We start from the raw sequence: 27,648 nt of genomic DNA on the forward strand, positions 1-27,648 counted from the left end.
CATATATACACATAGTATAAATGTTATATATCATATAATATTTATATTATATATTGAAAGTACTGATACATTATATAAAGCATAATATATAATATACATTAGATTAGATAGATAGATAGATAGATAGATAGATAGATAGATAGATAGATAGATAGATAGTATAATAATATAAAATCTATGAAAATGACTTTACCCTGGGCAAGTTATTTAACCTTTTGGTTGCTCCCAGGCAAACCTCTATACATATGGTTTACAGATAAATGGCCAATCTGCAGTAATGGGAACTTCCATAATGGGAGTTTTCCATGTCAATGAAATCACAGAAATGGAGAAATACACATACGTATGCACAAATGAAAAGCACCATACCAGGTGCTGGAATTAATTAAGCAAAACCAAATCAATTCCAGTCCTCAGGGCTCTTAATTCCACTGGGGAATACAGGACAAATTCAAATGAATAAATTCCAGGTCATTTGAGGATAGGGAAAGAACTCACTGGAGTGGTAGAATCAGGGAAGTTTTTTCTAGTAAATGAGACATGAAGGAAAATAAAGACTCTGAGAAACAAAGAGGAGGAAGTAATGAATTCTGGGCATGAGGAGAGCTTGCAGGAGTATGCAAAAGTGGGAAATGAAAGAGAGACATTAAGTGTAGTGAGTAGAATAGTGAAATTAAGAGTCAGGAAATCATGAGTTCAAATCCTGCCTCAAATCCTGCCACATGACCTGTGTGAACCTGGGCAAATCTCTTAACCGCTCTCATTCTCAATTTCCTCATATTAAAGTAGGGACAATAATATCATCTACCTCATTGGGTTTTTGTGAGAATCAAATAATATGATATCTGTAAAGCACTTTGAAAACATTAAAACACTCTAAATACCAGTTATTATTATGTTGAACTTAGGCAATAGCTTCATGGCTGGAAGAAATGTTGTAATTCATACTTTCTGCATTCTTATTTTAACTCTTGCAATGATTTCTCTGACTCAAGGTCCTCGCATCTCCAGTCCCTCCTCTACACAAGTACTAAAGGGATGTTCCTAAAGACCAGGTCTGATGATGTCAGTCTCCTATTCAATAAAACCCAATGGCTCATGGTTGACTCTAAAATCAAATATTATTTCATCCTTACTTTTTAAAATGTTTACTGGAAAACCAATATGATCTGACCTTGAATTAAGAAAGGCATAGTATGCAGTTTTAGAGAAGTGATAATTCTTTGGTACCCTGCCCTAGTAGACCATTTCTAGAGTGCTACATTCAATGCTGGGAGTAACATTTTAGGATGGATTTTGGTAAACTGAACACATGCAGAGATAGTGAAATCATGCCAGATAACTACCAGAGAGACCGTCCTGAGGCCCAAGCAACTCCTTAGGGATATAAGTTTCCAAACAAGTAATCTGCCTTGATGTTAAGAGTTTCCTCAACAAGATTTCATATACTGATGAAATTATGTCCAGAGAGGACTTCTTAAACTTTTTTTCCACTCACAACCACTTCAGCACTGCTTAAACAGACCACAGTTTTAAAAGGGCTGGCTAGACCAATATATCTATATAACCAGTTTTAGATACCCACATGTACATAATTAAAATGAACCTTGAAAACAAAAAACTCATGGTAGCAAAATTTTTCTAAATCTGTGTAGTCTCCATATTAATTCAATTTAAAGCAAAGACATTTCAGGACTATAAAATAATTCATAAAGGTATTTGTAAGGGTGTTTATAGCCTTCCCTCCCACTAAAATAAAACAAAGCAAAAAACCCCCTCTAAAACCTCAAGAAAAGTACACCAAAATTGAATTAAGAGACAGGCTCCAGTTTTCACAGCATGCTTCAGTTTTTCAAACAACTGCCATTTGACTCTAGTCTATAACAGAAGATCTAATGCATACTCTAATCCAGAGTAGAAGAACATCTCAAATCAATTGTAATAAGACTGATCCCAAGAGACAGGAGGGAAAGTGGGAAGTCACATCAGAGTAAAATATATCAAGTGACAATATAGTCATTTCTTCACTCACAAGGAAAATGCAGCAACTACAGAAAGACAATAGATTTTTATCCATGTGGTGTCAAAGATAATGTGCACTCAAATCATGATGTATAAGTACTGAATGTTCTATTTGTGTGAACTCACAACTGCAGCAATGCTCAACAATAGAATACAAAAAGATATTATTTTCCTAAACTTCACAAATTTTAGTGGCAACAAGTAATGTGTTAGTTTTTAATGTAATATTTAGAATTATTGAAAATATTTTCCATGTACATAAAACTGTTCATTGACCTTTTCTATAGCATTTCCTATACTGTGTGAAGTAGAATTTAACCTTCAAATTTGGGACAGTTGTTAGAGCCAGTTTCAGCATTTTACATAGTTGATGTTTACCTGTTCTCAAGGTACTTCTGCCTATGAATTCAGAGTATGGAATCACTACAAAGTCAGGGCTCTTAATTCATGTTTGAACAGTTTTCAATTTATAAACCATTACATGCTTAAGTATTTTAATATCTTCAAAATTTGGTTCTACCAACTTGAAGTAAATGAAGAGAGTGAATGTAGCCCTCTAAAAATAATTTATGGAGTATTACTCTGAGAAAAATAACTATCATACTTATCACAGTATGTTTTGCTTATTTTCTAGGTAAGCGGTCTCTAAACGTTATTTTTTTTAACCATGTACTTCCTAGTAATAAAAAGTTTCTGAGCGTATACTTGCATACTTATTAATAAATTACATATCTGTACTACTCTATGAATAATTAGGCATATAATAAAACACACAAAATTAAGAGTGATTAGATAAATAGCAACTAATTCTTTGAACTATTTTATATACTAACGGTGCAAAATGTTTGCATTCATTAAAATACTAATAATAGTACTCTTAGTGAAAGTCATGTGATTGAATGTAATTTTTTTTCAAAATGGTTTTACATTTAGCAATACACAGATTTAAAAATCTGACTCTAAGTTCATTTTATTTTGTCACTTAGTATTAATAGTTGCCATAGCTGAAAAAAAAATTGAAGCAGTTAATATTTAGTGGCTCGAGAGCCAGCCTCAGAGCTAAGAAGACAGGTTCAAGTCCATCTTTGAAATTCTGACTCTGTTACCCTGGCTAAATAAGTATTTCTGCAAAACTTGTAAGGGTAAATTTATTTGACCTCTCAATGTTATATACTATTTTCTATAAATTAGAAAGAAATATAAATATAAATTATGTAGAAAATGCCAACCTTCAGTGATAGAAGGTGTTTCCTGATTTTGGAGGTCCTCCCTATAACACTAAAACAAGAGGTCTAAGTAATTTTTTGCCATAGATAAAAATAGTATTACACAAAGATTTATAGCTTCAAATGGAAAATGTGAACCATTGACTATGCTTACATTGCGGTCATTTTTAAAATCCACCAAATATGCAAAGTCTTTTTTTTTTTAATTTGGCTGGTAAATTTCTACCTTTCCTGTTGTTGTAAAGCCATTTTTGTAAAGAAAAAAATGATTTTTTAAAACATTTTTTTTCAGAAAAATGGTTTCAAAAGCCATTGAACTTCTTATTTGGAATATTTTCAAACATTTTAGAAACTTATTTTTTATGTATGGAGATGGTTTTTGTAGGTCACACATTTACATCATTTTCTGGGACCCAGGGTAGGGAGTAAGTAAACAAGGAAGAGAGAGTGGTCAAAAATGTCAAAAGGTATGGAGTTGTTAAAAAGAATAATGTAAATCGCCACTGGAGAGAGCAGATTCAGATGAGTTAGGAGTCAAAAATAATTGGAAGGATAAGAATCAGGGTAACTAAAAAGATGATGATGAAATTTAGGGAAATAGAAGTTTAGAAGAGGTGTGGACATTGAGGTTAAGATAATATAATGGAATCTCCAATGGGCATCACAACATATCCATATTTACCCATGCTATGTCCCAAAGTGCAGACTCCGTGTGTGGAACAGAACTTAACAGCAGACACAAGCAAACATAGGAAGAAGAATTAATGGATACTGAGGTAGAGGAAAAGACCAAAATTTTGAAATTTTAGAACTTTGAAAAACAATCAGAACAAACAACAGGAACTTTGAAAAAAAGTTATTCCTTCAAAACTTATAAAGGTAAATTTATTTGAACATTTTGAAAGGGATGTATGATGTAGAACTAGAGGTTCCCAGGAACATGGAATTCTATGTCCAAGCCCCTAAGGATGAGAAGCGGGGGTTGGGCTAAAAAAGAAAACTGTGAGCCACATAAAGAAATATCTGAAAAAGGAAAAAGAATTATCTGGAACCAGCAAGTGACTCCAAGCAGTATCTGGATAGATGATAAAACCAGCTAAAGTGTCACTCTAATAGGTGGCAAGCACGTGGGGTGACTGGTTTTAATCATATTACATAAGGAGCAACCACTGGGGTTCTGTGGTGGGTGGGAGTCTTTTAGGTGTGGAGCTATACTGGGTGAAGATGATAATGTAGTCATTTATCTTGAAGACTGGTTTTGAAGGGAAGTTAAAATGTACCCCATCTTCCCATTCCTCAGTTGGTTGCACACACACCTCTTTGGTTCAGGCTCTACTTTCCCAGAAGGCCTCAATCACCATTTTGGAGATGAGAGAAAGTGTAGGGCACAATAAAGAAAGAAAAAGCCTGGGACAAGGGCAGGAGGAGGCATATTCCTTACTCCTCACTTTCACGTCTAGATTGTCCCTCTACCATCATCATTCAACAACTTCTCTCCCTTTGAGGCTCACTTTAGCTGGTTTTATCATCTATCCAGACACTGCTTGGAGTCATTTGTTGTCTTCAGATAATCCTCTTTCCTTTTTCAGATATTTCCTTATGTGGCTCACAGTTTTCTTTTTTAGCCTAACCCCTGCTTCTCATCCTTAGGGGCTTGGACACAGAAGTCCATGTTCCTGGGAACCTCTGGTTCTACAAGTAGAGTATAAAGAGTACTGGCTTTAGAATCAGAAAGCTTGAGTTCAAAACCTGCCTCTGCTACTTACTTTGACTTTGGCAGATCATTTTACCTCACTATGTCTAAGTTTCCTTAAATATAAAATAAAAGAGCATTAAACTTGATGAATTTAAAGGTCCCTTCTTTCTCTAACCTATGATTCTCAACACCATTTCCTATGCTTTGAATCCTTTTATTCATGAGGTCTTTTAATTTCATCATCACCCATTAATTTTCTACCTTCATGACAGCGTATAACCTTCATGAAGATTATTTTCTCTGTTGTGAGGGCTTCCAAGCCCATTTCAAGGCTGATTTTGACCTTTAGTGTCCACCTGATTCACCCAACTCTTACCTGTGGCTCCCAGAAGCTGTAACATGTACAGCCACCGCACCCAGTTTTAGGGTAACCAAGGAGATTCAAATCCATTGGTGAACTAAAAGGTATCTACCCCAAGTGTGTTAAAAAAAACCAACAAGCAGGTGCTGTGGAGCACTTAGAACCTGGTTAGATGTTGAAGATGCCAAGGTCATCCTCTGCAATCTCAACCATCACCACACATCTTGACCTTTGTCTTGCCATTGGACTTTGATGACTTTGGAAGAGAGAGTGAGGCTGATAACTTCACACAACCCTGCCTCACTTAAATTCAATTTATGTACAAGTCAAAAAGACATCAACCAAATAATGTCATTTTCATCCACTTACAGAATGAAAGACAACAACTTGCCAACTTCCATGATCCTTTCTCTGTCACTGTTGTTCAGCCATTTCAGTTACTTCTGACTCGTTGTGACTCCATTTGGGGTTTTCTTGGCAAAGACATGGGAGTGATTTGACATTTACTTCTCCAGCCCATTCTTTTTTTTCAAATTAGAAAACTCAGGCAAACAGGGTTAAATAACTTACTCAGGCATCTGAGTGAATGTCTGAGGCCAGATTTGAACTCAGGATGATGAGTCTTCCTGACTTCAAGCCCAATACCCTATCCACTGCATGACCTAGCTGTTGCTGGCCTCTAATCTCTGACCATTATCTTTTTTCTTTTAGTTTTCTCTCTGTCTCACTCCTCCTTTACCTTTTCTTCCAGTTCCCCTTGACTTTAAGTCATCTTTCCTCTTTCCCTATTTTGTTAGTTCTTCCTTGTTCTGGCTTAACTTTTTTCCCCCCTCTTTACTGTCTTAACTGCATGGTTCACCAGGTCAGCCATACAAACCAACTACCCATGAGTTCCTTGCTCACTTGCATTATTCCCACCCGTGCCTCCTGCAGGTGTAAGCCTGCATTACTCCTATCATCTGCCTCATTCGCTACTACTTACGGGCTCCTGAATGATACTGGAAAAAAAGTCATGGAGCTCTGTCAAGTGGTCTCACTACAAATTTAGATTATCCAATCTAAACTGAATCACTCCTATACAGTAATATCTTTATTGTTCCCTCAATTCACTCTATATTTTCTATAGCAACTTTGTGAATCTTTCCTCTCCCCTCAATCCTCCTGAAGTCAATCTTAAATGCCTACTATGTGGCAAGCAGTGTGCTGAGTTTAGAGAATACAAAGAAAGGTTAAAAACCAGTTCCTGCTCTCAAGAAACAAGATGCAAACAACAATATACACACAAGCTATATGCAGGATTAATTGGAGGTAATCAGTAGTGGGAAGACATTAGAATTAAGGGAATAAGGGAAGATTTCTTTCCTTCTTACCTTCCTACCTGTAGAAGGTAGGATTTTAGTTGGTACTTGAAAGAAGCCAGGAAACAGAAAAAAAAGGAGGAAGAGTATCTGCACAAGAGGGATAGTGAGTGAAAATGCCCAAAGTTAGCAGATAAGCATCTTGTCTGAGGGACAGTAAGGAGGCCAGTGACACTGGATTAAAGATTACATGGGGGTAAGGTTTGAGATTGTGGGTGCAAATTACAAAGGACTTTGAATGCCAGAGAATTTTATAATTGATCTTGGAGGATATAGGGAGCCATTGGAGTTTATTGAGCAAGAGGGGAGAAGTAACATTGTCAGACCTGAATTCAGGATGAATGCTTTGACGATCGAATGGAAGATCATGGAGTGGGAAAGACTTGTGGTAGAGACAGAGCAATCAACAGACTGTTACAATAGTCCAGACATGAAGTGATAAGGAGCCTACACCAGAGCGGTGGCAATGTCAGAGGAGAGAAGCATCCTTGTGGAAAATACATTCTGGACACATAAAATGGATAAGCCTTGGTTGTAGATTGGGTATGAAGTGTGAATAAGCGAGGAGTTGAGGATCACATGTAAGTTTTGAATCTGGTTGACTGGAGGGTGACATTATCCTGGAGACTAATTGGGAAATTAGGGAAAAGAGAAATCTTTAGAGATGATATTATGAGTTCAATTTCAGAAATGTGGAGTTTAAAATACCCAACATGTAGTTGGAGATACAAGACATAACCACCTATGCCTTATCTTCTACTTTACTGATAAAATGGAGTTCCTTTTCTATGATCTACCACCCCTCACTAGAAAACTCTTTTTCATTGTACCCAAAACTGGGACAGCTAGGTGGTGCAGTGGATAGAGCACCAGCCCTGAAGTCAGGAGGTCCTGAGTTCGAATCCAGCCTCAGACACCTAATATTTCTTAGCTGTGTGACTCTGGGCAAGTCACTGAACTCCAATTGCCTCACCAAAAACAAAAAACAAAAACAAAACAAAACAAAAAACAAAAACAAAACGTTGTACCCAAAACTCTTTGCTTCAATCTCTCATGAAATAATGGTCCTTTTCCTTGCTGAAGTCAATCCTTGTACTTGTGCTCTTGATTCCATCCTCTCCAGGACCTTGATGATTTCATGATACCTTCTCTGCCTCTCATACTCTGTTTCCACTTACTTCTGCCTGTTCCAGCATATACAAACATGTCCATATACCCCCACTGATTAAAAAAAAAAAAGCTACACTTGACACTGCTATACTCCAAAGTTCTTATTTTTCTATTATTTTTTTTCATACCCAAACACCTACCAATAATAGTCCACACTTGTGGCCTCCTTTTCCCCCCTTTCATTGACTTTTCAGTACCTTATAACCTGACTTCTCAGTGCAGCAGTTATATAAAATTGCTCTCTTCAAATTTAAAAGCAGTCTCTTCCATGTGGAATCCAAAGGTCTTTTCTCAGCCTTCATTAAAGTCAAAATGAATATTTCTATTCCCCCCTGCTTGGTAATGTTTATATGAGAATTGAAAGCTAGAAAAGTTTACACTGTCTCATGTACCAAATGGAATATTCCATATCACAAAATGAGTTTTAGTAGATACCTCAACTCCATTAATAGGGAGGCAGCTGTTCTTCAGGCCAGCACAGGTGCCTATTTCTCTGATGTCTTCTGTTTATAGACAATTAGTTATACATGATTACAAACAGATCCCACTTGGAACATTTTTCACATAATCAAACACCATTTTCTCTTTTTTTTCCAAATACCATTTTCTAAATATGAAACCAGAATTTGCATTTATTATACTTCAAGATTCAAAATAATCTAATTAAAGCAAAAACTACTTCCTGTTTTGGATTTTTTTTAATTAGCTAGTGAATCGATATCTATGTAATGTTTTGAAAACTGAAACATCATACATTCTTATTTTTAATCAATTCTATCATTTATTCATCTTTCAGAGATGAAGTTTACATATTTTAGAGGAAATAATAATCTAATATATTCATGACTAAAGTGACAGTTTCTCCTCCCGGTTCTGAAATGAGTGGATGCAGGTTCAAATCATGATGCATATTATTTGTGTGATTCTTGATTCATCTCTTTAAACATCGGTTTTTTAATCTGAAAAATGAAAGTATAGCTTCTGAATTCATTTATATCCCTCATAATTTTAGGCAGCAACCTGGTTCAGTCTTAAATTAGACAATTAGCTATGTCTCTGCAGTCTGGTCCCTTAACATCTTTGGATCTCAGTTTCCTTGTATGTAAAATGAGAATGTTGTACTTGATGACCACTAACATCCCTTCCAATTCTAAATCTATGCTCCTATTCTCAGAAATATCTAAAAAGAGATGAAAACTCTGAGAAGGAGTGTTAGACAGTCACTGGCTACCTCCCACTCTGCATATAGTTCAGCACTGGGCTCTGAATATTTATGAATCTAAGCAATGCCTAGAAAGAAGTATTATTTTCATTAGTCTGTATGTTCCTATAACGGTGACAATTAGTTTTTATGGGCAAACCGGATACAAAGTTAAATTAATTTCCTTTTTTCATAAATCTTATTTGGATAATACATTATAAAATAAGAGTCACAGGAAAGGAAATCAACAGTTTTAAAGTTAATGAAGACCATTTCGACAGGCTTTTAAATACCATTTTCAACCTTGTTATCTTGTTAGAGAAACCTTGTTATCTTGTTAGAGAAAAGTAGTGTCTAAAAAGATCTGAGAAACTAAGGGAAGAAATGTGGAATAGTTTAAACAAACAAACAAACTAAAAAACATTGAGTTTTAAATCAGAGGACCTGGCTTTAAATCTTTTTGTGACATTGGGTTGGTCTTTTCACTTATCTTGGTCTAGGTTTCCTATTTCTAAAATAAGAAGGCTGAACTACATGGTCTTTAAGGTGTTCTCCAGCTCTAAATCATCAGTCTTGGCTACATTTTCAATATTATGCCCTAAATGTAGGGCAGCGTGGCAGGGACCCATTCTGAAAAGTAAAAGTCAGACTTAAGGGATCAGGATAAAGTATGGCAGAGTAAAGCTTAGAATCATGCAAATCCAGAAGGAAAGCATTATGAGGGAAATTACTGGATCCCAGACATAACCCATTAGTTTATTCTGCTTTATTACACCTAATCTAGATGAGTGTTGAGACCCACAAGTTTCATGCAAATAATACCAAACACATAAATATGTCTTGCATAATTAAAAAAATAAGAAAAAATGAGACTTTCAATTAATTTCCCCATTTCAGAATATACTTTCTTATAATGTTTAGAACAAGTGACACATGACAAGAAAAAATAGGCAAAATGGTGAATGTGAAAGTCACTAATACTTTGCAGATGTTCCTCTGTTCATTGGTCATCAAACTCTTCCAAAGCACCAGGTTTCTTTGCTAGACCTCCTGAAATAATGTGTTATTGTTACGTTGTCAGAGCAAATTCTGCCACATGCCAAGTACATCTTGAGTTCAATTAAAGTGACAGCGGTGGCATGCATCAATAGTTTTGGAGTAAAAATGTTAAAAAGTGAGGGAACTTGTAAATGACATTTAATTATAATGCTCTCTCATGATAGGAAATTATTCTGGGAAGAGGAGGAAAAAAGAGCAAAAGGAAGAATGATTTCATATTTTGGCTTTTTCTTCCCCAGAGACAGATAACCAACAAAAAGCTGGAGCTTGGTTTGATTAAGTTTGCATGTTTTTCCTGACCTCATTAACAGAGTCAGCTGATGGATTTCCAGAGCAATTTGTATGCAAATGGAGCAGACATGGGGCTGGAGTATTATAACAGAGCTGCCTCCCTTTCATTGATTCTTTTTTCTATGATCTCATCTTCATTTATGAAAAAAGGGAAATTTTAAAGGTAGATAGCAGAAGTTTTGATGACTATTTGCGGAGTATTTGAAACAAAACTTTCTAAGATTAACATTTTTTTTTCTTCACAGATGAGTATGAAGTGTGGAAATATTCTCTCATTTCTCTTTAATTTTTATAAACATAGACTGACATCCTTATTCATTCCTAAAGCATCTAGTGCTTCTTGAAATGCGTGGGGAGGACTATTCAGAATGCACAGATAATCATTCATGCTCAAGTATCTGCTTTATTAGGATTGAAGGTGGGTTCAGGTCCCAGTGTGCCTAATCTTTCACCATTAACATAAATAAATTAATAAACTTCTAGGAAAATAGAAATATTAATCACTGGAGAGTGATTCCTACTGTAGTTATTATTTTATGTATCTATATATTTCTCTTGTCCTATTAACTGAATGCTGCCTATATACAATCAACCAGAAAGCATTTATTATGCACCTATCATATGCCCACACTTTGAAACTTAAATACATGTAAGTATAGAAGACATATATGCATATCTGTATATAATAAATATACAAATACATGATACAGAAAACAAATATAAACTAATTACAAGGTATTTAGAAATACTATGTAAATATAGAAGAAATATTTGTGTGTAAATATATATAATACATGTATACATATATGTATAAACACAAATATAAAATAAATACAAGGTAGTTAAGCACTTCAATATTTGCTCAAGAAGACCTAAGTTCAAATCCAGGATCAGATACCTATCAGCTCCGCAATCCTACTCAAATCACTCAATCTTTGTCTCAGACCAAACTTTAAAATGGGAATGATTATAGCACCTACCTCCCAGGGTTGTTATGGGGATCGAATGAAATAATATTTGTAGTATTAGTACAAAGCCTGAATGTAGCAGGCACTTAATAAGCGTCTTTGCTCCTTTCTTCCCTCCTTCTTTCCTTCCTTCCCTCCCTCTCTCCCTCTTTCATTCCTTCCCTCCCTTCTTCTTTACTTCCTTCCCTCCCTCTTTCATTCGTTCCCTCCTTCCTTCCTCCCTCCCTCCCTCCTTTCTTTCTTCCTTTCCTTTCCCTTCCTTCGTTCCTTCATTAGTTCATTCGTTCCTTCCTTCCCTCCGTGTATTTTTAATTCAATCTCTTTCTTTTGCTCATTCAGATACATTCATTCAGCAAAAGCAAACTAATCTCCAAACTAGAAAGGACATGTGGTCCATCTTGGTTAACCCAAATCTGAACAGGAACATCTCTGCAACATCCCCAATAAGATATGTGGTAGAAAGAATATAGGCCTTGGAGTCAGAGGACCAGGGTTAAAATTCACACATAATGCTTCTACTTGTATGAACTTGGACAACTCAGTACCTTGCTAAGCTTCAGCGTCTTTCTATGTAAAATAAGTAGATTAGGTTGCTTGCAGCTTTCGATCTACGGGCCTATGAACCACACTGTTCTTGAAGACTTCCAGTAAGAGAGAACCTACCATCCAGCAACTTATTCCTTCATATTTTGGGATAGATGCCATTGTTAAATAATTTTTCCTTATATCAAGCTCCAATTTGTCTGGAACTCTCACCAATTGCTCCAAATTCTGCCTTTTGGGAAGAAGAAAAGACTTAAACTTTCTGCTACATGACAGCTCTCTCTTTTTTTTCCCCCTCCAGGAAACCTGTTCCAGTTCTTTCAAAAACTCCTCTTGCGACAAGGTCTTCAGGCCTCCTATCATTAGGGTATCTTTCTTTGAAAGTTCTTCAGCTTAAGATCCTTCATAAAGTGTAGTGCACAGAACTCAATTCAATGCCCCAAATACAGGATGAGTAAAGCAAAGAACCTTGGGACCAGGATCTCCTTTTTTCTTCTCATTATCACTATGAATTCAGTCCAAGACCGCATCTCCTTCCAGAAGTCATGGAACTCCTTGAGCAGCTGCTGGAATGTTTTAGGACTGTAAGTTATCAAGAGAACATTGTCTACTAAAAGGAACTTCTGGAGGATTTCATTATCTATAGGGATTCCTTCTTCTATGAGAACACTGTGTAGGAAACCTCCATGACAGTAATGAGTACCTGTCAAGTGTATGTCTCCTTGTTTTATAACTGTTTGAAATTAACAAACACATTTGTAATAGTAATAAATGTATGAGAGACTTATTGTTAGAGAGCCTTTAAGCACAACACATTGATAGGTGAGCACAGGTACCCACAGAATATAAAATAATCTAGAGAAAAGGCAACTTTTTAAAGAAAGTTGAATAGATCCCCTCTGAAATATCTCTGGGAGAATATAACTAATGATGAAAATGACAACAACAATACATAGCAATTTAAGGTTTGTAAACCCATTTAAGGTTTGCAAACCACTTTACAAATATTATCATTACAAATACCCTAGGAAGTAGGTGATATTGTTACTCCCATTTTAAAGACAGAAACTGATGTAGACAGAGCTTAAATTGTTTGCCCAGGGTCATATAAATAATAGTGTTTTACCTAGGGCCACATAGCTAGTAAGTGCTAGAGGATAAATTTGAACTCGGTTATTCCTGAGTCCAGGTCCGCTGTTTTGTCCCGTACCATCAAGCTGAGTCTAAGAAACTCAAAAGCTTTCTGATCTCAAAAGTCTGAAAGAATACTCTCATTGGTGAGATAAGGCAGTATAAGAAGTGAAGTCAGATCAAATAACTTTCTCTGACTGCCATGACTCATCATTGACCACATTAATCCTGTAGTTCATTAAAATCCTTGGATGTTTTTACATGAATGAGTGAATAGAAAAGTATTTATTAAGCGTTCATGTGTGAAGCACAGTGCTGAGTGCTGTGAATAAAAATAGAAAACTAAGACAAATCTCAAAAAGTTCACTTTCTAAGGAGGGAGATAACACATACAGAAAGTTTCCTCTACCAGTCAGATAGAAAGTTCCCATAGCCCTTATAGTTCATTAGCAAATCAGAGAGTAATACCTCATCTTTAATGCCATTTCCAATGATAATATATCTTACATCTGCTCACAGAGATGGGTGCAACATCCTGGGAAGAAACAGGCAATTCTGCAAAAGCATTATTGTTGGACAAAGTCCAAAGACTCTAAGGGGATGCTACAAAAAACAGGCAAAAATCCAGTGTTCTTATAATGGAAAAAGCCCACATGCTGAGGAGGAGGCCTTCCTAACGATTATCTGAAGCTCTCATGTCTACTGGAAGGGGTAGCTTCATTTCAACTGACCCAGCTGATTTTAAGTGTTCCACAAGCCAGGCTCAGTCTCCTGTAGCTCAGACATCTGCATAAAGATGCTATTCATTTGGAATTAGGTACTGATATTTTGTTTTCACCAGTTATGCATATTTAGTGGCCTAAGCCAATTATTCAGTTACTAACACTGGTTGTAACATAGGCTTACAAATGGATAGCTATTAAAGAATTCAGCAGTACTGTGCCTAGCTGTGCCTATAGGCCATTAATTCCCCTCTGGGAGACGTGCTTTGCAAAATTTGATTTTTTCCCAAGTTTATCAACAATTGGTCAATCAAATATGATGTTCTTTCATTAGTAAGCATCCCAAGTTAAATGTCTCTGGTTCAGGAAATTAGATTACCCCTTGGAACGTCTCATGTTCATTGGGGACCATCTTTTTTAAGACTTTAAATTTGGTACCTTATTTCAATGATGTCTTGATCATAGGATAATCAGAAGATGGACATAATGTGGGAAATCTTCAGGAAATAGATTTTTCTATATGTGATGATATCTGCACTTCAAACACCTTAATGAGAAGAAAAAAGTGGACTTTTAATTTCTGGATTTAGGGTCTTAGATCATCACCTCCATGCAGTAAGTATTCATTGTACTGAGAGAAGGTACATGTAATTTTATGTGATGTGTTTACTATAAAAATAAGCCAAGAGCTTAACACTTTCCCATGACTACTCACTTTCTTCTGTAATTTTCCTCTGAAAAATCTGCTAAGTAACTTCATGGACTATGGGAGAAGGGCAGTCTATGACATTGAACTAGCTACTATATGGACATTTTTGCAGAAAACAAAATTGTTATCATCTTCTGAACATATGATATTCCATTAAAACGAAAATAAAATAAACCACTGCCTCTTGGCCCAGTACTTTACCTCATAATTATATAGCTCTGTTTAGTCACAAAATTTCCAGTAACTTTCTCTTCAGACTAAAAGCATGCCCTGTCTGCCTCATGCAAAAAAGAACCAAAGAGACAGAGAGAGAGAGAGAGAGAGAGAGAGAGAGAGAGAGAGAGAGAGAGAGAGAGAGAGAGAGAGAGAGAGAGAGAGAGAGAGAGAGAGAGAGAGAGAGAGAGAGAGAGAGAGAGAGAGAGAGAGAGAAGAGAGAAAGGAAAGGGAAAGGGAAAGGGAATGGGAAGGAAAAGAAGGGAAAAGAGAAAAGAAAGGGAGAGAGAAAGGCCTTTGACTCTGATACTGGCTCTGGTATTCATCTTCTCTCTCCTCTCCACTTCTAGACTTTATACTTTACATATATTATCAATGAGATAACATGATTCAAGGTTACTGAACAGGACTATGCAAAAAAAAGCTCTTGCTTTATGAAGAGTCGAAAAAGGTCCATAATTACCTCTACAATCAGGCTTCATACTACTCAGCCCCTCAAGGGGCTTTCTTCTAAGGCTAAACCTTTGTCCTTGACTTTGTCACTTGCATGAGGGGTTTTAGCCTTGTTCTCAGTGCGTGTGATGTTGGGAAGTCAGCTAACTTCTAAAGGTCTTGGTTCCTTCAGCTATAAAGTCATCCTTTGATTGGACTACATGATCTATAAAGTACTTTCTGGAAGCAAAACCGCTTGATCTTTCTTGTGGTTCTGACTACATAGACTGGGAGTGAGGGAGGACCTGATAAAGTAATATTAAATTCCGATCCCCTGAGTCTTTTGGCAATTCACATCCCAAGCGGTGGTGATGGGATCCTTTTTCTGGACATTTTGATGTTAGAAGGCCTCAACTAATGTTCTTCTTTGGGGTGATAAACATCTTTTGATTGTTAAGGATCTCAAATTAGCCTCTGTCTTAAATGGTTTCAGATGCAAGGGCTAAAAGGGACATGGTAACTGAGAAATTCAAGAAATTTCCAAACCATCTATTTAAATTATGTTCCTTAAAGGATTAACTTTTTATGGAAACGTCATTGTTTTGCAAGGTAGCGATCACAATGCATTAGGCCCATTCCTGGTACCATATCCCACCACTGTTCCTTTGAAAGCATTATTTAGAAGCTAGGTAGACTAGAATCAATTCTTCTATAAAAAATGACAACAAAAACATTCAAAAAGTGCATAGCAGGGATGAGATTACTCAGCCTAGCCTGCCCAAACCAACTGTTTTTAATTTAGGAATTGATCACTAAACTAGGGTCATGAATTTGTATTGCTTTTATATGATAATTCTCAGAAAGAAACTTCTTAATTGCTTCTGGTTTGTTACCTCTCCAATCCTTCTTCCACATAGCTAGCTGCTAAATTAATATTCGTAATCCATAAATCTAACCAGGTCATTCTCCTAACTGAAAAATCTTCAGTAACCTATTCCCATATAAACACCTCATCCTTGCTCATTCATACACTTATCTCATATATACAGGTGCAATCAATCAATCAATCAACCGATCATCAGATATCAGCCCTTGTGATAGGCATTGGTGATATAGACAAAAAATGAAAACAAAATTTTAAAGACTTTACAATCAACATGGGGAGACTTGTATATGTGTAAATATAAGAAGGTCGGGTGTGGAACTGTGATTTCTCTGCTATTCAAATTCCTGGATGAAAGCTCCTCCCCCAGGGTAGGTTTGAGCCTTCTCTGTAACTCAAGGTCTTAAAGATTTGCCCAGAGCACTGAGAGGGATAAGTGATTTGCCTAGTGTCTCACAGCCAGGACATGCCAGAAATGGCACTTGAACCCAGGTCCCCCCAGCTCCGTGAAGTTTTCTATCCATTTTTCTCTATGTGCTGCCTCTTAAATTTATCTAAGCATATATAAAATGTATGTAAACACAAATGCATGTTAGTCTGAGGTTGGGGATAGTAAAATCCAATGTTCTCTAAACTCAGCATGCATCTCCTACGTCCCATACATGTTCATAGGCTGTCCTCATGCCTTAAATTCACTTTTTTTTTTTTGGTGAGGCAATTGGGGTTAAGTGACTTGCCCAGGGTCACATAGCTAGTAGGTGTTATGTGTCTGAGGTCGAATTTGAACTCAGGTCCTCCTGACTTCAGGGCCGGTGCTCTATCCACTGCACCACCTAGCTGCCCCCCTTTAAATTCACTTTTGCCTTACTTCAACCTCTTGGTATGCCCAGCTTCCTTTTAATTTTATCTCAGGCATCACTTCTCATAAAAACTCTTTCCTGATATCTATCTCCCATAAGTTATTACAGTTCTTTCACTTCTGAAATAAGTGTATAATTGCTTATCATTATATGTGCTGCACCACCCCCCTCCTCCCACCCTTATAGAATGTAAATTCATTTAAGGCAGGGGCTACTTCACTTGTTACTGCAGCTGTTTGGCTTTGTTTCCTTTTAGAGTATCTTGCACTGAGTACATGGTAATAAATATTTGTAGAATTGGATTTAAAGCTCTTTCTCAAATTCATATCAATCTGCTATGAAAATAAAAAATTTGCAACAGGTGATTTGAAATACATAGAATGACAGCATTTGCCATTCCTGTCAGATAATCTGTATTTATTTCTAATGAATTTAAGGGATTTTTAACCTGTGACCTTTCCTGAGCTTTTGTCATTACACTCTGTCAAAGGGTCAGTCTCAGAGGATGGCTGAGATGACTAAATGGGATCTGAGGACCATTTTGGAAATTTTCTTATCACTCCAAATATCATGATCAAAAAGAGAAGTTAATCCTATTGAATTCCTCCTGGGGTGACTTCTAATGACCTGACCCAATTGTTTCTGTCTAGACTTAGCTAAGGGCTTACCAGATAAATAGGAACATATTCTGAATTTTTGAATTGATTTTCTTTTTTCCTAGAAGAAGGAGTCTTTTCTAGGAACCATGAAACTCGATCATATTTGATGTCAAAATTCAAAGCCTGAACTGTATATGCTTTGGAGGGGCACTTTTATATTTGAGAATTGCCAAAAAACATGTGATGCAAAGTGATCTGAAAATAGCAGGACATAGTGGCCAAGAAGAAGAGAAAATGGTGGTATCCAGATTAGAAGCTAGAGACAGGACTCTACCAGGATTGCTAACCCAAGTGCAAGCAAAGAGGATCAAGTCTGTGAGCCATGAGGGTCTTGAGGGTGGCTAACAGCTCCTTCCTCTCCCTTCTCTATCCACTCAGGGAAAGCATCCTTACAGTATGTCTCATCCTTCCCTAATTTCCTGCTTTTCCTTTCACCTTCCTTCTAGGCCAGCCTCTGGAAGACGAGAGATGGAGAAGTTTCAGTTTCTTTGATTATTTCATATTGTTGTTTGTCTTATCTAAACAGCTTGTGCATATTTTATGGTCTTTAATACTGCTTGGTTATTGAATGCTCAGTTTGAAAGTGAGAGAAGGGATTTTTGACTTTGAAAGAAGAGAGAAAGCCTAGTTGAAGAGAGAGACAGAGACAAAAGATAAAGAGAGGCAAAAAGACAGAAAGACAAAGACACAGAGACAGAGGGAGACAGAGAGAAAGAGACACAGAGCCAGAGAAAGAGACAGAGACAGAGAGAGACAGAGGCACAGAGACAGACAGAGAAAAAGGTAGAGAGAGACAGAAAGACAGAGAGATCTAGAGAGACAAAGAGATGGAGAGAGACAGAGAAAGAGACAGAGACAGAAAGAGAGCCAGAGAGAGACAGAGAAAGACATGAAGAGAGACAGTGAGAGATAGAGACAGAGAAAAAGAACGAGAACCTGATGAATGCCCTTGTTCTTTTCCATCAGCTTTGCAGGCAGGATACATAAAAGCCTAGGAATACGCAAGAAATAGATACCCCTACACTGAATCTAAACAATCACAAATGGTGAGTAAAACCCAGCTACTTTAGCCTGAGAAGCTTCAGGAAACTCTTTCACCTGCAGTAAAAAGTCTTCTTTCAAGGCAAGAGGAAAAACTAATTTTGTGGCAGTATTTTCACAATAGGGTTTCAAATGTTTATTTGTAGCAGCAGCAGAGCTCTCAGTCACTGAAATTGTTGGTGCTTGGGGTTGGATCGCCTTTAATTTTCCTCATTAGGTTCCTTCTTTATAATACCAATATTGGACCAATAATATAGAAAAGCTGTGAATCATGGAACACCACAGTACATGGAGAATTAATACTGAGTACTTTCACATTATTTTGGCAGGAAGGAGGTACTGAAATGTCTCAGGGATTTGAGTTTAGACCTTTTCTGTTTAATGTGTGTTTTTCTTCAATAAATTACTTGGATAGAGTTATAGATGGCATGATGATCAAATTTGTAAATGACACAACACTATGGGGGTTAGCATTCACCCTCTAGAAGAGAGCAGTATCTGTCAGGAAACTGGGCTGAATTGAAGAAATAAAAGTTATATTTGGGTTCAAAATATCAATTTCACAACTTATAAATGAGGGAGTTATTATTAGACCATGGTTTACGTGAAAATGATGTGGAGGATTTAATAGATTGCAAGCTCAATATAATTTTACATGAAATAGAAGTCAAGAAAGTTGGCATAACATTAGGTTATATTTAGAATTATATCATCCAGATTTAATAAATTAATTAATTAGTCAGCTTATAAAAGGTTGGGTCTCCACATTTCCCCAAGGCTGGAAGTGCAAGGGCTATTTACAGCTTGATGCTACCACTGATTATCATAGGAGAGCTTTAGTCTTCTCCATTTCCAGCCTGATGTGTTCACCACCCTCCCTCAAGTGACCAGGTGTCCCTCCACTCCTAGAGGCACATCATACTGATATCAGCCTCAATGTGGACATTACTTGGGCTTTAACCCATAACAGTTCAGAACTGGTGAGTTTAAGAGATCCACCAGCCTCAACTTCCCAAAAGCTGGGATTAAAAGCATAGGCTATCATGCTTGGTAGCAACCAGATTTAAACAGGTTATAGTGCCACCGTATTATGCCCTGGTCAGGCCAAATCTAGCATGTTCTATTTAATTCTAGTCAGTACAGTTTAGAATGGAATTGCCATCCGGAATAGAAGAGGGCAAAACGAAGGGTGAAAGTTTGGATTCATCTCATATTAGGATAAGTTAAAGGAGTTAGGGATATTTAGCCTTGAGGAGAGAAGGCTCAGGGGGACTTTACAACTGTCTTCAAGGGTTTAAAAGCCTTTATTTGGATGAGGAATTAGACTTGTACTGTTTGTCCCAAGACTATAAAACTTGATGCAAAGGGTGAAAGCTTCAGAGGCAAATTTTGGATTGATGCAATGAAAAACATCCTAATGAAAGCCACCCAAATGTGAATTCTTTGAATTAAAAATTATCATTATCCAAAGCACTTTTATGGAGCCTGAACTTCCCACAATAGCAAAGATATATATATATGTGTGTGTGTGTGTGTGTGTGTATACATATATATATTGTGTATACATATATATATATACACACATATATATACATATATATACACACACACACACACACACATATATATATATATATATATATATATATATAAAACCTGGATATATATGTATTTAATTTCCTCATCCCTATCCAGGTTTTTTTTTTCAAATTTGTAATTTATTTTTAACATAATTTTTTTTAAAAAAGAGTTCTGAATTCTATCCCTTTCACTCCTCACCCATTGGGTGGCAAGAAATGTGGTATCAATCATACATGTGACATCATGTAAAACATATTTCCATAATAGCCACATTGCGAAAAACAGCAAGAAAAATACAGTTAAAAAAAAAACTTCAATCTGCATTCAGACTCCATTAGTTCTTTCTTTGATGACATTCTTTACTGCTGTTTTTCCTTTGGCATTGCACATAAGTTAAATATTGTACCTTTTTATTGTCCTTTGTGTGATGTCTGTCTTCAGGTCTTTGGAAGCATTGGAGTTCCATGTCTCCCTGCCTTACAGCAACATGAGTGAAATCTGTGTACTGTAAAGATTGACCTTTAAGTCAGAGCTATCTATAGTCATATGAAAAAAAATGCTCTAAATCACTATTGATGAGAGGAATTTGAATTAAACCAACCCTGAGGTACCACCTTACATTTATCAGATATGACAGAGAAGGAAAACGGCAAATGTTGGAGGGGATGTAGAAAATGGTATACTAATGCACTGTTGGTAGAATTGTAAACTGATACGACCATTCTGGAGAGCAATTTGGAACTATTCTCTAATGACAATGTGACCCAGAAATAGCACTATTAGGACAATACCCAAAACAGATCAAAGAAAAAGGAAAAGGACCTATATGTACCAAAAAATATTTATAGCAGCTTTTTGTGGTGGAAAAGAATTGGAAATTGAGGGGATGCTCATCAATTGGAGAATGGCTGAACAAGTTGTGGGATACGATTATGATGGAATACTATTGTGCTATAAAAAATGACAAGCAGGACAGTTTCAGGGAAAAAAACAACAACTTGGGAAGACAAATGCAAAGTGAAGTGAGCAGAACCAGGGATATACACCATATACACATAACAGCAATACGGTACTATGACCAACTGTGATTTAGTTATTCTAACCAATACAAAGATCCAAAACAATTCCAAATGACATCTACCTCCTGAGAAAGAACACACCTAAGTTTGTCATGTCATCTCCCCGTGGTGAATTTGTGAGAAGATAGGAATAAAACTTGCACAGGACGGGCTGTGATCTGCATCATTGAAGGCACCAGTCATGTTGGATGGATCACAGATCCTTCAAATATTTGTCAGAAAGTTCATTCCTAATTCATGTTAATTCTAGAGATGCAGACTTTGTATTTTCAACCTTGGCATTCATTCTAATGTTGCTATTATTAACAAGAACATTTAAACTAGCCTCAAATGTCATGATCTAAATTTAGTAAATGACCTGGAAAGCATTTTACATTCACTGCATAAATATACTTGTAAAAACAAACAAAAAAACCCATTATACTGTATCCAAAAGCAGATAAGTTGTTTAAATATACATACATAGACACATAAGGTAGATATCTACATACATACATATAAATAGTTCTTTGCAAAGCTGGGGGGGGGGGGCTGTGAATCCAAGTAGTTTAACAAAGGTTGACTTACAATGCTTGTAAAAACCGAAACTCTGGTGAGCTTCCTGTTATTTGTAAATATGATGCACCTGTGTTATTGCAGAAAGTTAATGTTTTTCAGAAGTGCCTGAAGTTTTAAATAATATGTAGCTTCATTAAAATTGAATTACTGTTAACCCCCCTAAAAACAGAAGATTGCAAAATAGTGCTATTGTGGGAATTCAGAGCTCACTAATCACATCAGTAAAGCAAGCTTTCTTCCTTAAAAAATAATATTTTGAAATGTTTTGAATTACAAAAGGTTAGGATCACCATCTGTACATTTTTTGACATTTCAGTCTTTTGAGATTAGATGCTAATTATGTGAATATTTTCATTTTCTAGATACAAAAGGGCATTATTGACAAAAACAATTTGTTTAAAAGCTATTTTGGGACAAAGAAAAGGGTCAAGGAAGGGCTACCCTTCAGGAAAGATGAGAATGATAAAGATTGGGAAAAAGAAAGAGTTGCTCAAGGCTTACTTTGCTTTTATTTTTTCTGCCAAGAAGAAAGATCTTTGGAAGGAAAGGAACAGCAGAAAATGGTTAATGTAGAATTGTAACCCATGATTGTAACCCAAGAAAAAACAAACAAACAAACAAAAAAACCCATCAAGTTGTACTTGGTAAAATTCAAGTTAGCTGATCTAGAAGCATTACTTCCTAGTGTAGCATGAGAATTAACAGATGTGACTCCCTTGTTACTGCTAGTTATCTATGTAAGATCCTGGAGAACAGGTGAGCCTGAAAACTTCTGAAGATGGGCAAATGCTCCTGGAATTTCTGAAAAAGTGGCATATATTCTATTGGTCTTGACTTCAATTACCAGAAAAATTCCAGAATATTCATGTAGACAAGGGTGAAGTTGATCCCAACCTCTACTTCAACTGTGATGATGCACTTACAGGATGTAGTCACAGATACTGAGATGTAAAAATGGCTACACTTGCTAAAGTTATCCCAGTCTTCAAACACCTGGATGGCACATCAAACCTCATTGTCTGTGAGTAAATAACATGATGAAAGGAACTGTTTTAATTTGATTTTCTGGTAGAGGATGACAGAGGAGAGAAATGCTTCCTTACCTTCTCTCCCCTGGTAAACATTTGCTGTCAACTATAAGTCAAGCAGGGTGTGTTTTGGCACATTTTTGCATATTTCCAAATTCTGGGTGAAATTCTTCACTGACTACAGCTGTGGTTCTCATGGTGAGTCACAGTGAACTAACAGAGGCATTGTGGCATATTTTCAACACTGATGATCTTAGATACCACCACACCACTTGGGTTAGTTCACCATGTGATCTGCTACTTTATACACTGTATTCATGATGGCTCATCAATCAGTCCAACTGATTCTCCCATACACAATAAGGGGTTGCAGTAAGTTGTCTTTATTGGCTCCTTCCAGATATAAGCAAACACAATTCGGTTCCATTCTGTAAATGGTCAAGTTGTTTGGACTTTTCATTTCTAGGCTACAGAGTGGCTTTCTTTGAATCTGTTGGTCCTCGGAAGAGAAAAATTTAGATATGTACTAGAAAAGCCCCATGTGCTTCAAAGCTTCATTGGCAACACGTCAGGTACTCTTCACTTTGCAAGAACCAAGATTTTTTGTTTGTTTGTTACTTTTGGTCTAGATCTCTATCTCTTGCAGGGATCTAGATACTAATACATTCTTGGAGCTCTATATGGACCAAAAATTGACTCTGAAGGGGGAAACTTGATTTTATTTTTCCTTTTCTTTACGGTTTTGGGTGTAGACTTTGCAAGCACTATGAAAATTGATACCTTACAAGAATATTGCAAAATTGTTTCTGCATTTGAAAATGGAGTAACTATGAATTTGGAATCATGCCCACGAGATAGGCTTATATCCTTGTGGGAAAATGCTAATTTTCAAATAATTATGAACAATGATGACACATGGACTCAAGTTAAAGACAACAAATGTTCAACTAGCTTGAGACTGTAGGGGAGATAAGATTGTACCCAAATCAAATGATATAATAATGGAATATAGTTGTAGGTATATTTTTTTTAGATTTTATTAATTTATTTTGATTTATCAACAATCACTTCCATATGCTTTTGAGTTTAAAATTTTTCTCCCCCTTCCTCCCCTCCCCTTCCCCAAGACAGAGCACAGTCTGATATAGGCTATACATATACAGTCCTATTAAACATATTTTCACATTAGTGAAGTTGTAAGCAAAAATTAAAACCAATAGGAGGAACCATCAGAAAGAGGAAACAAAACTCAGCAGAAGAAAAAAAAATGATAGCAATTCAACTTCCATACTTCTTTCTTTGGATGTAGATAGCATTTTCCATCATGAGGCTTCTGGAGATGTCTTAGATCCTTGCAATGCTGAGAAGGGTTCCACTTATCAACATTATCATCGCACAACGTGGTTGTTATTGTGTACAAAGTTGTCTTGTTTCTGCTTACTTCATTCAGCATCAGATCATATAAGTCTTTCCAGGTTTTTCTGAAGTCAGCCTGTTCATCATTTCTTAAAGCACAATAGTATTCTATTACATTCATATACCACAACTTGCTCAGCCATTCCCCAACTGATGGGCATCCTCTCAATTTCCAATTTTTGTCACCACAAAAAGAGCTGCTATGAATACTTTTGTACATGTGGGTCCTTTTCCCATTTGTATAATCTCTTTGGGATATAGCCCTAGAAGTGCTATTCCTGGGTCAAAGGGTATGCACATTTTTATAGCCCTTTGGGCATAGTTCCAAATTGTTCTCCAAAATGGTTGGATCATTTCATAACTCCAACAACAATGCATTAGTGGTCCAACTTTCCCACATCTTCTCCACTATTTTCCTGTTTTGTCATGTTGGCCAATCTGATAGGTGTGATGTGGTACCTAAGAGTTGTTTTGATTTGCATTTCTCTGATCAATAATGATTTAGAGCATTTTTTCATATGACTATAGATGGCTTTAATTTCTTCATCTGAGAACTGTCTGTTTATATCCTTTGACCATTTATCAATTGGGAAATGGCTTGTATTCTTATAAATTTGTCTCAATTCTCTATTTATTTTAGAAATGAGGCCCTTATCAGAGAGACTGGTTGTAAAAATTCTTTCCCAATTTTCTACCTTCCTTCTAATCTTAGTTGCATTGGTTTTGTTTGTGCAAAAAATTTTCAACGTAATGTAATTAAAATTATCCATTTGGCTTTTCGTAATGTTGTCTATCTCTTGTTTGGTCATAAATTCTTCTGTTCTCCATAGATCTGATAGGTAAACTATTCCTTGTTCTCCCAGTTTACTTTATATCTAAGTCCTGAACCCATTTTGACTTTATATTTTTGTATATGGTGTGAGATTTGGGTCTATGCCTAGTTTCTGCCATGCTCTTTTCCAGTTTTCCCAGCAGTTTTTTTTTTTTCAAAGAATGGGTTCTTATCCCAGAAGCTGGGGTCTTTGGGTTTATCAAATAATAGATTACTATAGTAATTGACTACTGTGTCTTGCATATTTAACCTATTCCACTGATCCAACACTCTATTTCTTAGCCAGTAACAAGCAGTTTTGATGATTGCTGCTTTATAATACATTTTAAGATCTGGAATTGCTAGGCCACCTTCCCCTGCATTTCTTTTCATTAGTTCCTTTGATATTCTGGACCTTTTGTTTTTCCAAATGAATGTCATTATTTTTTCTAACTCTATAAAATATTTTTTTGGTAGTTTGATTGGTATGGCACTGGATAAGTAAATTAGCTTAGGTAGGATTGTCATTTTTATTATATTAGCTCGGCCTACCCATGAGCAACTGATGTTTTTCCAATTATTTAGATCTGATTTTATTTGTGTGAAAAGTGTTTTGTAATTGTGTTCATAGATTTCCTGGGTTTGTTTTGGGAGGTAGACTCCTAAATACTTTTATAATGTCTTCAGCAAGTTTAAATGGAATTTCTCTATCTCTTGCTGTTGGGCTTTATTGGTAATATATAGAAATGCTGATGATTTATGTGGATTTATTTTATAGCCTGCAACTTTGCTAAAGTTGTTTATTATTTCCAGTAGTGTTTTACTTGATTCTCTAGAATTCTCTAAGTATATCATCACGTCATCTGCAAAGAGTGGTAGCTTTGTTTCTTCTTTGCCTATTCTAATACCTTGAACTTTTTTTCTTCTTTTATTGCTAAAGCTAACATTTCCAGTATGATATTGAATAACTGTGGTGAAAATGGACATCCTTGTTTCACCCCCGGTTTTATTGGAAATGCTTCTAGCTTGTCCCCATTACATAGAATGCTTGCTGAAGGTTTTAGATAGATGCTATTTATTATTTTCAGGAAGATTCCATTTATGCCTATACTTTCTAGTGTTTTTAATAGGAATGGGTGTTGTATTTTGTCAAAAGCTTTTTCTGCATCTATTAAGATGATCATGTGGTTTCTGTTGGTTTTGGTGCCGATATGCTCAATTATGGTAATAGTTTTCCTAATATTGAACCAGCCCTGCATTCCTGATATAAATCCTACCTGGTTGCAGTGTATTATTCTTGTGATAAGTTGCTGTAATCTATTTGCTAATATTTTGTTTAAATTTTTTGCATCTACATTCATTAGAGAAATTGGTCTATAATTTTCTGTCTCTATTTTGACTCTTCCTGGTTTAGGTATCAGCACCATATCCGTATCATAAAAAGAATTTGGGGGGCCAGCTAGGAGGCTGAAAGGATAGAGCACCGGCCCTGGATTCAGGAGGACCTGAGTTCAAATCCGAATCTCAGACACATAACACTTACTAGCTGTGTGACCCTGGGCAAGTCACTTGACCTCATTGCCTAGCCAATAAATAAATAAATAAAATAAGAATTTGATAAGACTCTTTCTTCATCTATTTTCTCAAATAGTCTATACAGTATTGGAATTAATTGTTCTTTAAATGTTTGATAGAATTTGCATGTAAATCCATCTGGCCCTGGAGATTTTTTCCTAGGGAGCTCATCAATGGCTTGTTCAATTTCTTTTTCTGAGATGGGGTTATTTAAGTATTTTACTTCTACTTCTCTTAATCTGGGCAATTTGTATTTTTGTAAATATGTATCCATTTCAGTAAAATTGTCAAATTTGTTGGCATATAGTTGGGCAAAATTATTCCTAATTATTGTTTTAATTTCTTCTTCCTTTGAGGTAGCTTCACTCTTTTCATTCTTGATACTAGTAATTTGGTTTTCTTTTTTTAATTAAATTAACCAAAGGTTTATCTATTTTATTGGGTTTTTTTTCATAAAACCAGCTCTTAGTTTTATTTATTAGTTCAATAGTTTTCTTAAATTCAAGTTTATTAATTTTTCCTTTGGTTTTCAATATTTCTAATTTTGTGTTTAGTTGAGGATTTTTAATTTGTTCTTTGTCTAGTTTTTTTAGTTGTATGCCTAATTCATTGATCTCCTTTTTTTCTATTTTATTTATGTAAGCATTTAGAGATATAAAACTTCCCCTAAGAACTGCTTTTGCTGCACACCATAAGTTTTGGTATGTTGTCTCATTATTGTCATTCTCTTGAATGAAATTATTAATTGTTTGTATGATTTGTTGTTTAACCCAATCATTTTCTAGGATTAGATTATTTAGTTTCCAATTATTTTTTAGTCTATCTCTCCATGGCCCTTTATTACCCATAATTTTTATTGCATCATGATCTGAAAAGGATGCATTTAATATTTCTGCCTTTCTACATTGGATTGTGAGGTTTTTATGCCCTAGTACATGGTCAATTTTTGTGTATTTGCCATGTACTGCTGAGAAAAAGTATATTTCTTTCCATCTCCATTCAGTTTTCTCCAGAGGTCTATCATACCTATCTTTTCAAATGTTCTATTCACCTCC

This window comes from Phascolarctos cinereus, unplaced genomic scaffold (assembly GCF_003287225.1).
Source record: "Phascolarctos cinereus isolate Bilbo 61053 unplaced genomic scaffold, phaCin_HiC Scaffold_9;HRSCAF=440, whole genome shotgun sequence".
Lineage (NCBI taxonomy): Eukaryota > Metazoa > Chordata > Mammalia > Diprotodontia > Phascolarctidae > Phascolarctos > Phascolarctos cinereus.